The sequence below is a fragment of the Lygodium microphyllum genome, chromosome 23 (assembly GCF_053477565.2).
Source record: "Lygodium microphyllum isolate KBCC chromosome 23, Lygodium_microphyllum_v1.1.10, whole genome shotgun sequence".
NCBI classification, from domain to species: domain Eukaryota; kingdom Viridiplantae; phylum Streptophyta; class Polypodiopsida; order Schizaeales; family Lygodiaceae; genus Lygodium; species Lygodium microphyllum.
In genome coordinates this window covers 22,501-36,093 of record NC_141157.1, presented here as the reverse complement: position 1 = coordinate 36,093, position 13,593 = coordinate 22,501, and the positions used below count along the sequence as shown (strand labels likewise).

Below are 13,593 nucleotides of genomic sequence, written 5' to 3'. Positions count from 1 at the left end.
AAAAATTGAGGTAACTAGGGTAAAGGATGGTTAACCGGGCTTAGTTTGGGGTTCAACTGTGGTTACTTTTCAAAAGAGATCTTCCTTTCCTCTTTCTCCAAGCTTTTGCCAAGCTTTCATGGAGTTGCAGCACATATCTTCTCTTAGCTTTCAGCCATGAGGTTTTTGAAGGCATTTCATGCTAGAAACTTTCTTTACTCTTCATTCTTAACAAGTGGAGCACCATTATTGAAGGCTTTGAAGAGGCTTTAGGGATATTTTGTTCTTCTTCAAACCCTAAAGACAGGCAGCAGTGAAGATATTTCAAAGCTAGAGGCAAAAATGGAAGAAGCCAAATGGTTTGCGTGGAGTTGCAATACAATGATACACATTGGCATACTTGAACAGTTTGGAGAGTATTGGAACAGTCCTAGAGATCAGATCCACAGTTTCAGGTTCCATCTTGGCCAAGAATAGTAAGCATTTCCAGATCCAGTACGTTCAGCTGCTCCACCTCCAGTTGCTGGCACACGGGATCAGGAGTTCACCTCTGCGCTGCAGCCTCGAGAGCCTATTCCTCCTATGTTTTCAAGTTGCAGCTCACAACAGCACCAAGCCTACCTCACCTTGAGACTAACAGCTCCAAGCCTTCAGACAGCCTTGCTAGCCTCCCAACGTTAGCAATAGCCCCTAGGGTATATCGATGTTTTGTGTTTTCTAGTTTTCTACGCTGCCATGCCATCATCCTTAGCATCAGCATCAAAGACCGGTGGTTTACTGAACTGGAAGACTGCAGTTATTGGATACATACTCACTTTGCAGCGAAATTTTGAAGCCCCTCCTTGTCATCACATGATGAAGGTTTTTCGAGGTTTACTTATATTGCATTGCATGCTACGGTGATTCAGTACACATTCACCTTTAAAATGCAATAAACATTTGAAACCCTTTCTTGCATCAAGCAATGGTGATTTTTGAAGTCTGACTTATTCCACGTTGCATGCAGATTCATACCTTGAAATGTTCACATTTAAGGATATTACAAGGAAACAAACAGCCCCGTACACCAAATCAGAACAGTTCTGAATCCAGGCATCGTCTGGCTACTGCATCATGAGTATGCAACAACTTTGAGCATTGAATTAATGAGCTTATTGATTGCATGTTTGCCGCATAACTGGTTGTTATAGCAGCCTCTCTCTGAGAACCCCATGGGAGAATCACATGAAAACACTCTACCAACATCTACATAAGTTGTCTTCACAACAGTGGATTGCACTTTATCCATTCTTTCAAGCAGGCAATGACAAGGACGTTGAGAACGATGATTCTGTACACTAAGCTGTACCCACAAGCAATAAACTAGATAGAGTCTACTGGGGAATATCAACTCTTGAGTGCACTCTTTTATTACAACTGTTTATGTAAAGTACCGATTCTGCCCATGGATTGTTAGTCCACTGTATACTCCAGTAGGTGATAATGACCACGTGGAGAAGATCTGTCGATTGGTTTTCTAAGTTGAAGGTTAGTGCACATGTAAACCTGGCATTCAAGAGGTGAAATGAGCTTCAAAAAGAAGAGGCTTCAACATGTCCAGCCTTTATAACAGTGGCTCACCACCCACAATCTCTTGAGTGGGAGTCTAGATGTCAAATCCACATTCTTGAGTGGGAGTCTAGATGATGAGATTTATGTGGATTAGCAGCCAAGGTCTTATGCTCAAGAAAAAGAAGAGATCATGTTTATCACTTGCAGAAGGTATTGTATGGCTTGAAGCAAGCACTAAAGGCTTGATACTAGTATGTGAAATGCTTCTTCCTTTTGTAGGCTTCAAGAGATCAAATTTGACATCCATATAGTGAGAGTGATGTCATGTGACAGCTGAGCGCCATTCGCAGTAGGATATGACTGAAATCTGATGCAACTGCCGTAAGTCTGATCAACAACCTGCTATAGATGCAAAATGCAGATCAGCCTGACATGTATGACTGAAAAAGCAGCTTTGCCTTGTCAAATAACAGGGCTGTTTGCAGCTGCCAGGTAGAAAAGAGGTTGCAGCTGGCAAGGACTGAAACAACACCAAATCAAATCTCCCAGCAGTGGATGAAATTGTAACCAACAGCTCGACAGGTCACCTGATGCATGACTGAAAAAGCAGATCTGCCTGGTCAAATAACAGGCCTGTATGCAGCTGCCAGGTAGAAAACAGGTTGCAGCTGATGAGGACTCAAACAACAGCAAATCAGCTCACCGGCTGTGGATGAATTCGTAACCAACAGCTGGACAGCTCAGCTGATGCAGTTCAGTGATGCAAAGCTGGTAACCAGGTTGTGACAGCTGAAACAAGGTGAGAAGCCTGACAGTTGAAATAGGGTGAAGATGCCTCTGAACAGCAGCAGATTGGTAGATGATGTGGGTAATGATGATGGTGACAATGGAGGATGCAAATGGCAGGCAAGGGATGAAGAGTGGTGTGCACATTGAGTTCCTTATATAGAAATTGTTGGAGTCTGAAGATGTCTTGTATGTCATACAATTGTCAGGAGTGTCAAACAAAATGGCATAGTTGCCTCTTTGGGGCTGTTTTAATGATCCAAAAAATGCCAAAAAATAGGATAATGTCTGAGGCAAGTTTTGGTAGCTCAACAAGCCCCATGTTTGGTATCAAAGCTTGAGCTTTGGCTTGTAGGGTAGGTTTTATTACAAGTGAAAACATTTGGGCTTTGATTGCTACATATACCATCTAGGAAGCGTTTATGAATGTCAAGCACTAGGAGCTTGGAGCATACTGTTATGCAGGGTAGAGACCAAGAGCACTCACATTATTGTACTGAGGGAACTACTAAATAGCAGCTATCTATCTTCGACGAGGCAGCAAACAACCATGAGTGGAGGTTTGGGTTGGAAGATTGCCCGCCACAAAAGTGCAAAATGGGCATAGACTGAGCGCAACCAGTAGTCTGCTGGTGATGTGACTGAGCAAGTTGCTTGCAATGAGGCTGATGTTGAAACACAACAGATCTATGGACTTGTCTGGGGCTGGTGAGTTTTGTCACATTGACTCTACTAGTGACTTTTGCGCTAGTATACATGTGCAATAAAATAGGTCCTAAATGACCTCAGAAACCATTGGCTTTAGATCCTCACTAAAATCAAACATATATAAGGGCTAACTCCAACTCATCCAAAAAACTCTAATTGGGTGTCAAGGGATTGACTAATTGCCCGATGGCTCAAGGTAATCAGTAGCTTAGCAAGGTTTAGTGTAATGTAGTTGAGCCTATGCGCCTACTCTATTGAGACTTGAGACCTTTGGCACTCTTACCTATCAGTAGCTTAGCAAGGTTTAGTGTAATGTAGTTGAGCCTATGCGCCTACTCTATTGAGACTTGAGACCTTTGGCACTCTTACCTATCTACTCATGTTGCTAGGCCAATGTGTGATGGGCATACATCCCATAGATATTGTAGGCCATGCAATGGCTTTAGATGATCTCTTGGCCAACAATTAAGGAGTAAATATTGATGGCTAGAACAAGTCCTCACATGTTTAAATGACGAGTTCCTGTGCAAGTCCAAGTGTAGCTCAAGCCAAGGACACATACATTATTGGACCTTTGATTGATTCTAGATATCTCCCTATCAGAGTGCAACGATGCGGAAGCGTAGGACAAGGACTGAGAGAGAGTGAACACAGAGAGGAGAGAGAGAAAAGGAGACAGTGTAAACGTAGAAAATCTGCAGTGTAGTATGCTGTATAAGAGTGCAGAAATATACACGGGGGCAGAGGAAATATTTGCGTATGTCTCCGACTTGATGACCTCGATCTCCCTCAGCCCGAGCACAGTCTGCCTCAGCCAACAGATCTCAAGACCAGAATCTGAAGTGAATAGATGCTGGAGTGTGCCACAAACTAGCTATAAATAGCCAGAAGAATAGGAAATAACTGCACCAGGTCGGCTGTATTAAATGCAGCCAACTGAACGCAAGGTCTTCGGTTGCCAGCCAAAACGATTCTCCTCAAAGAGAAGCCAATCCTTGAAGTGAGAGAAAGCCTTCAACTTCAAAGTCAAAAAATAGGCCCAAGTCATCCTGCTGTAGTCATCTACGATCAACATGAAGTACAAGCTCCCCTTAAAGGACTCGGTTCTCATCGGGCCACAAAGATCCGTAGATACAAGCTCCATGGGTGAAGTAGACCGCCTAGAAGCTTTTTTGGGAATCGCATCCCAATGCAGTTTCCCACGAATGGAGGGACACATGGCTGATGGCTCATCACTATGTCCAGCAATCCTCGAACAAACGACCCTCGCAACGCCTTCCGAAGGTGCTCGTAGTTCAAGTGGCCAAACCGAGCATGCCATAGCTCGAACTGTGTTTGAAAAGTAAAAAGAAGAGAGGTAAGAGCTGGGGAAGACTTCAACTTGTAGATGCCATCCTCCTCATACCCTGCAGAGAGAGAACCTTCCTTGATCCACGATCAAGGACGTGAATAGTATCACTGTCAAACTCCACCAACAGACCAAGAGCACAAATCTTATGGACCGAAAGAAAATGATACCTCAAGCCTGGCAAATGGGTAACACCATCGAAAGGAGAGCTATCTCCAATAGACACAGAAGAGCTATCTTCAATGAGAATCTGCCCATGCGAAGGTCGCAAATGGGTAACACCATCGAAAGGAGTCATGTGCCGTGAGGCACCATTGTTCACAATCCACTCTCAAGCCTAGGGAGCTCTCATCGCAACATCAGAAGTCTTCGATGTAGAGTCCTCAATGACTGCTAAGTGTAGAAAAGCAACTGATGAGGGTGCAGCCACCACTCCAAAATCCTTCATGTCCTTCTCAGTGTCCTTCTTGTCTTTGTCAAGGCACTCCTTCTTCCAGTGACCGGTCTTACCACAAATATGGCAAGTCGATTCCTTCTCCTTGTCCTTCTTGGATTTGTTGTCTTCCTTTTGATCCTTCCCCTTCTTCAAAGAGGCTTGACCAACCAAAGCCTCTAATTTGAAAGCATTATGTCCCTTCAATTGTTCCTCTTGGTCCAAGACCATAGGAAACAACTCTTCCCACCGAAGAGTCAACTCCTGCCCTGATGCAATAAGGGCCGAATAAAAGGTACCGAATCGAAGAAGACTTATTCACGGACAAGGTCTGCATCTACACCTCCAAAGAAACCCTCTTCATTAGGGTCATCCGATTGTACATCTAGTCAAGCTCTAGTCATATCTCACAAGCCACCATCAAGTGCTTGATGTGAGCTATCACGGCTGTGGTGCAAGACAGCAACAAAGAATATCAAATCCTGGCATTCAGTTTGTCCCAATGAGACTGGGCCTTGGTCAACTCCGCATGAGCATTGGAAGAGAGTTTGGACTTGTTTTCTAGGGCTATTTCCAGGGCTGTTTTCTAGGGCTGTTTCCATCACTGCCCAAACCTTCTTTACCCGCCGAAGGCGATGAAAAAGTAAAATCTGCAATGAAAGGCCTCAAACGCAACCTTCTCCCCTTCGAACAGCAATAGCCTACAACAAATTCACTGATTAGACTCCTTTCCCGCACGTCCACGCTCGCTTTAGTCTTGATCCAATGCGCAGTCCTCCCGCTCGCCCTCCAATCCTAGAAACGCAACCTTGTGTCGCACTGAAATCTCCTCTTCAAATAGGTTCAGCCCTCAGTCAGTCCATCTTCACCACTCTGATACCATGTCAAAGCGCAGCGATGCAAAAGCATAGAACAAAGACTAAGAGAGAGGCAACACAAAGAGAAGAGAGAGAGAAAAGGAGACAGTGTAAACACAAAAAATCTGCAATGTAGTATGTTGGATAAGAGTGCAAAAATATACAGAGGAAATATCTGCGTATGTCTCCGACTTGATGACCTCGATCTCCGTCAGCCCGAGCACAGTCTGTCTCAACCAACAAATCTCAAGACCAAAATTTGAAGTGAATAGATGCTGGAGTGTGCCACAAACTAGCTATAAATAGCCAAAAAAATAGGAAATAATGCACCAGGTCGGCTGCATTAAATGCAGCCGACTGCATCAAACTGACCAATTGTGCAGTCTGACTGGACAGAACTGCTGTCCGACTACCCAGTGCCATGTGGCATCCTGCCGTATTGTTGACATGTCCTCTGCGCTGACGTGGAACCTGCTATGCTCTGTTGTCCACCAACTGTCCAAGAAATGACTGTCTAACACTCCTATGATCACTCGTCACTTGAAGCTGCCCTCGTAACTTTCTAAAAAGCTTATATTAGAGTTTGAAGTGATCAAGACAAACTTTCGTCAATTAATAGGATGCGAAAGATGAGGAAATTTAGATATTGATTACACTTTATAATTTGTAGGTCCCAAGAATGCTATTGGTTTCAAGGAACTTGAAGTGTTGAGTGTTTGAGACCCTTTACACTTGAATGTGGTAAGCATTGGTCATCTAAGCGCCATTTGAATGTGCTCCTATGTGCTTGAGACCCTTTACACTTGTCTTTATAGTAATTTTATTTGAGCTTAAGTATGTGTTATTACTTGTTTGTGCTTTGAGATTTCTGTAGGAAATCACACTTTGTTAGCTTAGAGCTACTCTTGTCACCCACAATAATTGTGGTAGTGCTCTTTCTAGTTTCACTTCATAATTAATGGCACCTTTGGTCGTTAGGGACAATGACAAACTCAAGTTAATGGTTTGGCATTTATGAAGCTAATAAGTATCGAAAACTACATCCACTGGGTCAGTTCAAGTGACTAGGAATGGCAATAAGTGCACATGTTCAAGTCTGTTTAAACTTTGAAGAATCAAGGCCCTATTTCTCAAGAGGATATAGTCACATCTCAATGGAAAGGTGAATTTTGTGAGTAATTGAGATATGCTTGGAATTAGGACAAGTGTCGGCTGCCCATGCATAACACGTACAACCAAAAAACCTTGCACAATCCATAACATTGCTTGCAACAAGTCCATCATAGTAATACCATAGCTCTTGGAAGAAATAGTCCAAGAAGTAGGAGAGAAACATGATGAAGGTTTAAGATTTAGGGTTTGATTGCTAGACCATTCGCTTGGAAGGATGTTGTTGATCCACTCCCCTTACAGAATTTGATGGAGGTGCTCTTAGGATCTTGTGGCTATTCCTACTATTCATCTCCTTGCCTGCACAATTGTTTTTATTATTGTCCTTGTCATAAGTCATAGACAAATTCTTTCCTATCATGACACTTTCATCTATGGTGCAAGAAGGTTCTAATGATAGAACATCCAATTGCAGTCTTGGAATTGGGCACAAAGGTCTTGAAGAATGAAGGAAAAATCTTTTTCGCTTATTGATAGTGAAGGGGGGCAGGAGAAGAAGCCACAACCAAAAAAGTTGAAGCACGATCCTTAATACTTTTAGCAAACATGTTATTCTATGTCTTGTACTATGTACATCTCTTGCTTGTGGGCCTCAAGTCCAAGTCGGTGGAGGACGTTGGGATCTCTACCACTACTATAATTGATAGGTTATTTTGTGGGCCTCAAGTCCAAGTTGATGGAGGACGTTGGAATTTCTATCACTGCTATAAACTGATAGGTTATTTTGTGTGTCAATACCTCCCATTATAAGCACATCAACTAGAGATTAGGATTTGTAGGCCTTGATCATTTCATCTACTATCTCTTTCAACTTGCTCACACTACACATCATAATTTTTTTATACATTATTATATGGCATACACGTATGGCTATGGAAGTATGGAATAAGTTGTTAGTAATCTAGCCAGCTCATGTGCAAGTCCAAGACATTATTGACATATTCAGGCATCTTTTTGGGGTTGGTATGATGCTTATTTTGGCATTTATTATTGACCGGCCATCATTAAATGTTGGATGACCTACTGCCATTCATGGCATTCTTTTGGCCTATATGTATCAGGCTTGTCCTCCACATTCATCATTCATGACATACAAGTTCTCTTGGAGAGAGGGAGCCGGTGCCATTGCCCACACAGCCAATGACTCACTGTTATACGTGACCATCTCACGTTTTGGCATATGGATTCCACTTTCCGAGCATTCTTTTGAGTTCTCATCTTTGCAATGTTCTTCTTTGTTTTTCCGTTATGCCCTTGTGTTCTTCTTTGTTTTTCCCTTATGCCCTTGTGTTTAGCAATTTATTTCAATATCTGTTTACGCTTCCATTGTTGAATCCTCTTGTGACACGGTATCGAATTTCAAGATCTACACTCTTGCTGTTGTATTCTGCTGATTATAGGTCTGCCCCTACTAGCTGTTGACTTTTCTTGGCATTTATTGTTGGCCGACCATCATTAAATGCTTGACGACCTACTACCATTTATGGCATTCTTTTGGCCTATATATATCAGGCTCCTCCTCCACATTCATCATTCATCACACACAGGTTCTCTTCCCTTATGTCCTTGCATTCAGCAATTTATTTCAGCGTATGTTTACGCTTCCATTGTTGAATCCTCTTCTGACATGGTATCAAATTTCAAGATCTACACTGTTGCTGCTATTTTCTGCTGATTACAGGTTTGCCCCTACTAGAGCTGTTGACTTTTCTTGGCTGCTGGGCACTATTTACAGCATGGCAACTGCTGCTTGCTGCGAACCGCCTTGTTTCCAACGTTTTGCAGGCTGCATTTTCAATTCTACATTATTTTATTGTTGATAAATCTGTGTTTTGCTGTACAGCTGCTGCGTTTACTGTATGTAATGCCTTTGTAGGCTGGGCAACAGCATTCTTTGGTTCTGGACAGTGTTTGTTGGCCACAATTCATCTCCTCTCTGTTTTTGGTGATCAGCTTTTACACAATGCATGTGAACTCTATTTAGTGCAGTCTGTGCTGTTGGTTTTAGCTGTACTCTCCCTCTCCTCTTTGTTCCTTTATTTTCTCTCCCTATCCTCTCCATATGGCCCCCCCTTGTTCCAATGATAACAAATTACATGGCCTTGATTACTTAACACAGTGAGTGCTGTCATGAGAGCATGGTTTGTGCAGAAGTGGTTATGGTACATTGTTTTTGGAGTTTTTGAGTGTCATACACCAGTTCTAGCTGATTTCGACGAGGACAATTATGAAGAGGCTATGCTCACATGGGATAACAATGATACACGCTCATATTCCTCTCTTCTTTGCTGCATCTCTAAAGGAGTCCCTTTCGCACTCGCCTCCCACAAGACTACTCCAAAGATTTGGGCGAAGATATAGATGTTGTATGAGACTCCTTTGCCTATGTGTGTCGTCACTCTTTATGGACAGCTCCAACAAAAGGAACTTTGAGTTGAAGGATACTATACTTCGTGTCTCACAAGTACAAGATCAGTTTTAACACATGTAGTGCACTCTTCCAAAGACTCATCTTCTAGGAACTGTGCTCTACAAACTCCCTTCCGAGTTTGATGGGGTGGCTAATGCTTTGAGGCAGAAACGTCATCAACACTTGTAAGTTTTCTTCAGATGTCCTCGATGTTGTTTGAGCATGAGACGTATTTACAGTTACAAGGCAAGCTTCCATCACAATTTGGAGGATCCAAGGAGGCCTTTACAACTTTAGAAAGGGGTGACAAGAAGAAGTCAAAGGCCTACTGTTATCACTATGGTAATAAGGGAGATATTTACGCAAGGATTGCAAAGATTTGAAACGAGCTTGCATCCATGGAAAAACAAGCTACTGGCATGAGTGTTACTCTCTTTTGCAAATTGCATCTAGCATCCTTGAAGTATGAATTTTTCTATACCGGTCTTCTGATACTCACACAGGGACACTAAATTCAAAGGAATTTGTCCTTATGGTTCCTAAGGAGAATGTGTAACATCAAGAGATAGAATCTAGTGGAGCAAGATTGGATGGCATGAGTGTGATTCTCTTTCACATCCTGTCCTTGAAGTATGATGTTTTCTATACTAGGCTTTTGATCTACATGTGGGGACACTAACTAGGGAGGAATTAATCCCTATGGTTCTTGAGGAGGATATCGAGGGTCGAGATTAGATTAGGTGATATCGAGGGTCGAGATTAGATTAGGTGGAGCAAGATCTTGTGAGGAATTACTCACTATGGTTCCTGAGGAGGATGTACGACATCAAGAGAAAGGATGAGGTGGAGCAAGATTGACTAGTTGTGCTTTTGAGGTTGACATAAAATTAAATTAGGGTCTTCTTTTGATTCATTGATTTAATCGGAGCAAGATTAATTAGTTGTGCTTTTGGCGTTGACATAGAATTGAATAAGGGCTAACAAAGAATACAACAAAAGGAATTTTTATTGTGCACACTATGGAAAGAAGTGCTAGAAGAACTATTCTCACCTTTATCTTGGTGCAAAGGAGCCTTCCTCTTCATCCACATTTCCCTTGTTGAAGTTGGTCTTTCTTCACATCCATACAAGTGTGAATTCGGTCCAGGATCTTTGTTTGTAGAAGGGTACTATCACTGTAGGTGGAATCTCATCTATGCCTATCCATAGTTGGGCTCCCATTCTCACTCAATGGCCTTACTTGTCTTGGCACTTAGGTTATCTTTACAAAAGCAAGCCTTCTTTGTAGGGGATACTGCCTCGAGCCATTCCTTGGATAGGCTGGCCATGGGCTTTATTGGCTCCAACCTCCTTCTCTTGTGCAATGTCCTTCTCAACATTTCCCCATTGCCTCACCCATCAGACTACCCATCCATGATCATCCCTTCTGGTGGTTTCCTTGGACCCTCTATCCCATTCAAGTTAGGAATATTGACATCAATGATACGGTTGGAGATATTGTGCCCCTAATACCAATATTAGAGAGGGATTCCCAAGATCGAGGAGCTCATTTAGGAATGCACATCATCACAAGCCCTTTACCTCATGTAGTGGCTACCTTCCTATTTCTTTGAGCCAACCATCCTTGTTGCTAGTATGCCTAGACCATGCATGCCCTTTGGTCCCTCATGTCCAACTATAGCAAGAGTGCTTCTTGACACCTTTGATAGCTCCTTGTCATGTTGCGATCAAATCAAAGAGTTGGCTCAACCATATTGTCGTCCATCCTTCCACTGCATTGGGACTGATTTCAGCCTGCCATCGGTGAAAACTGGTGCCCGAACTCCCATGTCTAGAGGACCGCAACATAAGGTATGAGCAGAAGAGTGGGTCATAATTTGACAAATCTTGAGACGCAATAGGCACCCCCTGAATGTGCCTGGTAGTAGGAAATGCAGCCTATGATGGTCGGATTGGTGATAGATGGGCAGCAAAGTGCAAAACGACAAAACATAGGTGTGTTGATGGCAATTGACAGCTGGTAGAGTTCCAATCTTAGCACACTCCAGATGCAAAAGCACTGGTCCGTTTTGCAGTCTACACTACCATGCTCAGCCTTGGCAGTCACTACTGCTCTTGGAATGCTGTTTTTGACTGTATTTTGCTGTTATTGTTGCTATGAATCTTCTATGCCAGCTTCGACATCAAGTTTTGGTGGTTTGTAGTGTTTGGAACATGCCAAAGTACAACAATCCTTGAGAGATACGGGTGTTGGAGAGCCCTCTGCACCTTGAGCATTCCAAAGACTCATTTCATTGCTAAGTTCCTTCCCTATGATATGGTTTGTGGTAGGGGGCAACTGGCTATTGGTGTGATGTGTTTGTCGTCATGGATCCAAATGGGGCAAGACAATTACAGAGTATTGTAGTCCTTATAGTCTCATATAAAGCATCTACATATGTGAAACCCTAAACCCAATGCAAGTGTATGTGCATCTATGGTGTGGCATGGGCTGAGTGCGAATGAAGAGGTAGACTTGATCGACATAATGTGATACCTAGATAAGCAACCAAAATGGCAAATGCTTGAACATGTAAGAGCTAGGTTGCAAAGGGTAGTTTATCCCAGCGCCCCTCGGTCCACGAGACATGATACTTGACACAACTGAGTCATCGAGACAAGGATATCCAAATCTAGATCACATTTAACCAAAGTTTGTAGCGGTTTTTAGGTGCCAATTTTTTTTCATCCAGAAGGTGCTCCTGATCTTGCTTTCTATTTGCCCATCCTTGAGACATCTTGATTTGTAATAGGATCATTTGATGCAAAAAAAAAAAAGGAAGGATACATAATAGGATCAGTAAAAGGTCTGTGCATCTTGTGGGAGTTGAGTGCCATGAAGTGTGGAGGAAGAAATGGTCTCAACCCTAAACCACTCATGTTGTATTGCATTTCCTTAGAAGGTGACCCTCATGCCACTCGTGCCTGCTAAACCTTGCATGTTGGGCAGAAGGAAGAGGGCTGACAGGTAAAATTGAAGGAAGAGGGCCGGTGCATAAAAGTGAAAGAAGAGGGCTGAATCTGCAAGGAAGAGGGCTGGGGCAGAAAGTAGAGGGCCTTCACCTGAAATTGAAGGAAGAGGACTTACACGTAAAATTGAAGGAAGAGGGCTGACACATAGAATTGAAGGAAGAGGGCCAAAACTGGAAGGACCGGGGGGCTGACACCTAAAAGTGAAGGAAGAGGGCCTAAATGTAAAATCAAAGGAAGAGGACTGAAATTGGAATGAAGAGGGCTGACACATAGAACTGAGGGAAGAGGGCTGAAACTGGAGTGGGGGGGCACTGCTGCTGACACCCTAAACCAAAGGAAGAGGACTGAAATCTAAAGGAAAAGTATAGAAAGCACTACACACTTTCATGCCTCCGTTCAGTTAGAGCATGCAATCTCTCGCAACATAAAATCATACTATGCAGACAGGCATGAAGATGGCTACTCTGCTGGCAGACTTTTGATGTCCTCCCTAAACCCTAAACTCTTATCTCTGTTTTCTCAGTTTTGAGACGCACCTTCCTCTGACATAACTAGTAAGGATCGAGTTGACTGCCATAAAGGCTAGAATAATGTCGCGTTGGAACTCCAAAGTGTCCCCGGTATCACCTGACTTCTCCTGACATGGCAAGCAGTTGCCCACTGCAATGCTACTGCTTAGCTTGCAGTAAATTCTTTGCATTGCTTTTATGGAGATAATCATTGGATTCTGGTGACTATGATAAAGGTGTGTCTGACAAGTGGGAGGGGTCCAGAGGACTGCTGGTGATTCTTTGAGCTGGGCTGGCGTGACGATAGATACATCCAAAGGTCAATCTGCTTGAGTGCTGATGGCTGTGCATCTGAGCTGCTATAATCGATGATTTCTGATTGGGTACGTGGGTTAAAGTTATCTGATCAATCTATGCATGTACACATGCAAACGTAGATATGTCGAAAGCAAGAAAAACGAAATTATTTAAGGCATTTTTTGGTCCTTTCCCTTGTACACAAGCACATGCAATCAAGCTCAAACGTGTAATGCCATGTCCAAGACAGCGAGAACTGAACGTACTTGTTGGACACCAAGGTCCTACCATCTGATCAAATTTGTTGAAGGAGCCACAGGAAGTCGATTCAGAACTTGTGTGGCAGAATGGACGTGTATTTTCTCACGAAAACGCAATAAAATACCTTGCTTGTTCAGTGTGAAAACAGTCAGGACTGTACACATCATATGAGGTCTGTGCAGTAAACTTCTCTTTCTTCCTCTGGCAAGCATGAATAGAACAGACAACCTGAACGGTTACAGGACGACAATGTGCATGCTAACAAAAAGGAA

The 13,593-nt window shown here is 43.0% G+C and overlaps 1 long non-coding RNA gene across 4 annotated transcripts; it reads left to right on the top strand.

Moving 5' to 3' along the window:
• Positions 1-108: 108 nt before the first annotated feature.
• Positions 109-3,298, top strand: LOC148015783 (uncharacterized). Of its 4 annotated transcripts, XR_015688061.1 has the most exons (3): positions 109-840; positions 986-1,911; positions 2,004-3,298. It is a non-coding gene; the product is annotated as an uncharacterized LOC148015783 (long non-coding RNA). The 4 variants fall into 4 exon arrangements; XR_015688060.1 differs by having other exon boundaries at positions 986-3,298; XR_015688062.1 differs by having other exon boundaries at positions 109-850; positions 986-3,298.
• Positions 3,299-13,593: the final 10,295 nt, after the last annotated feature.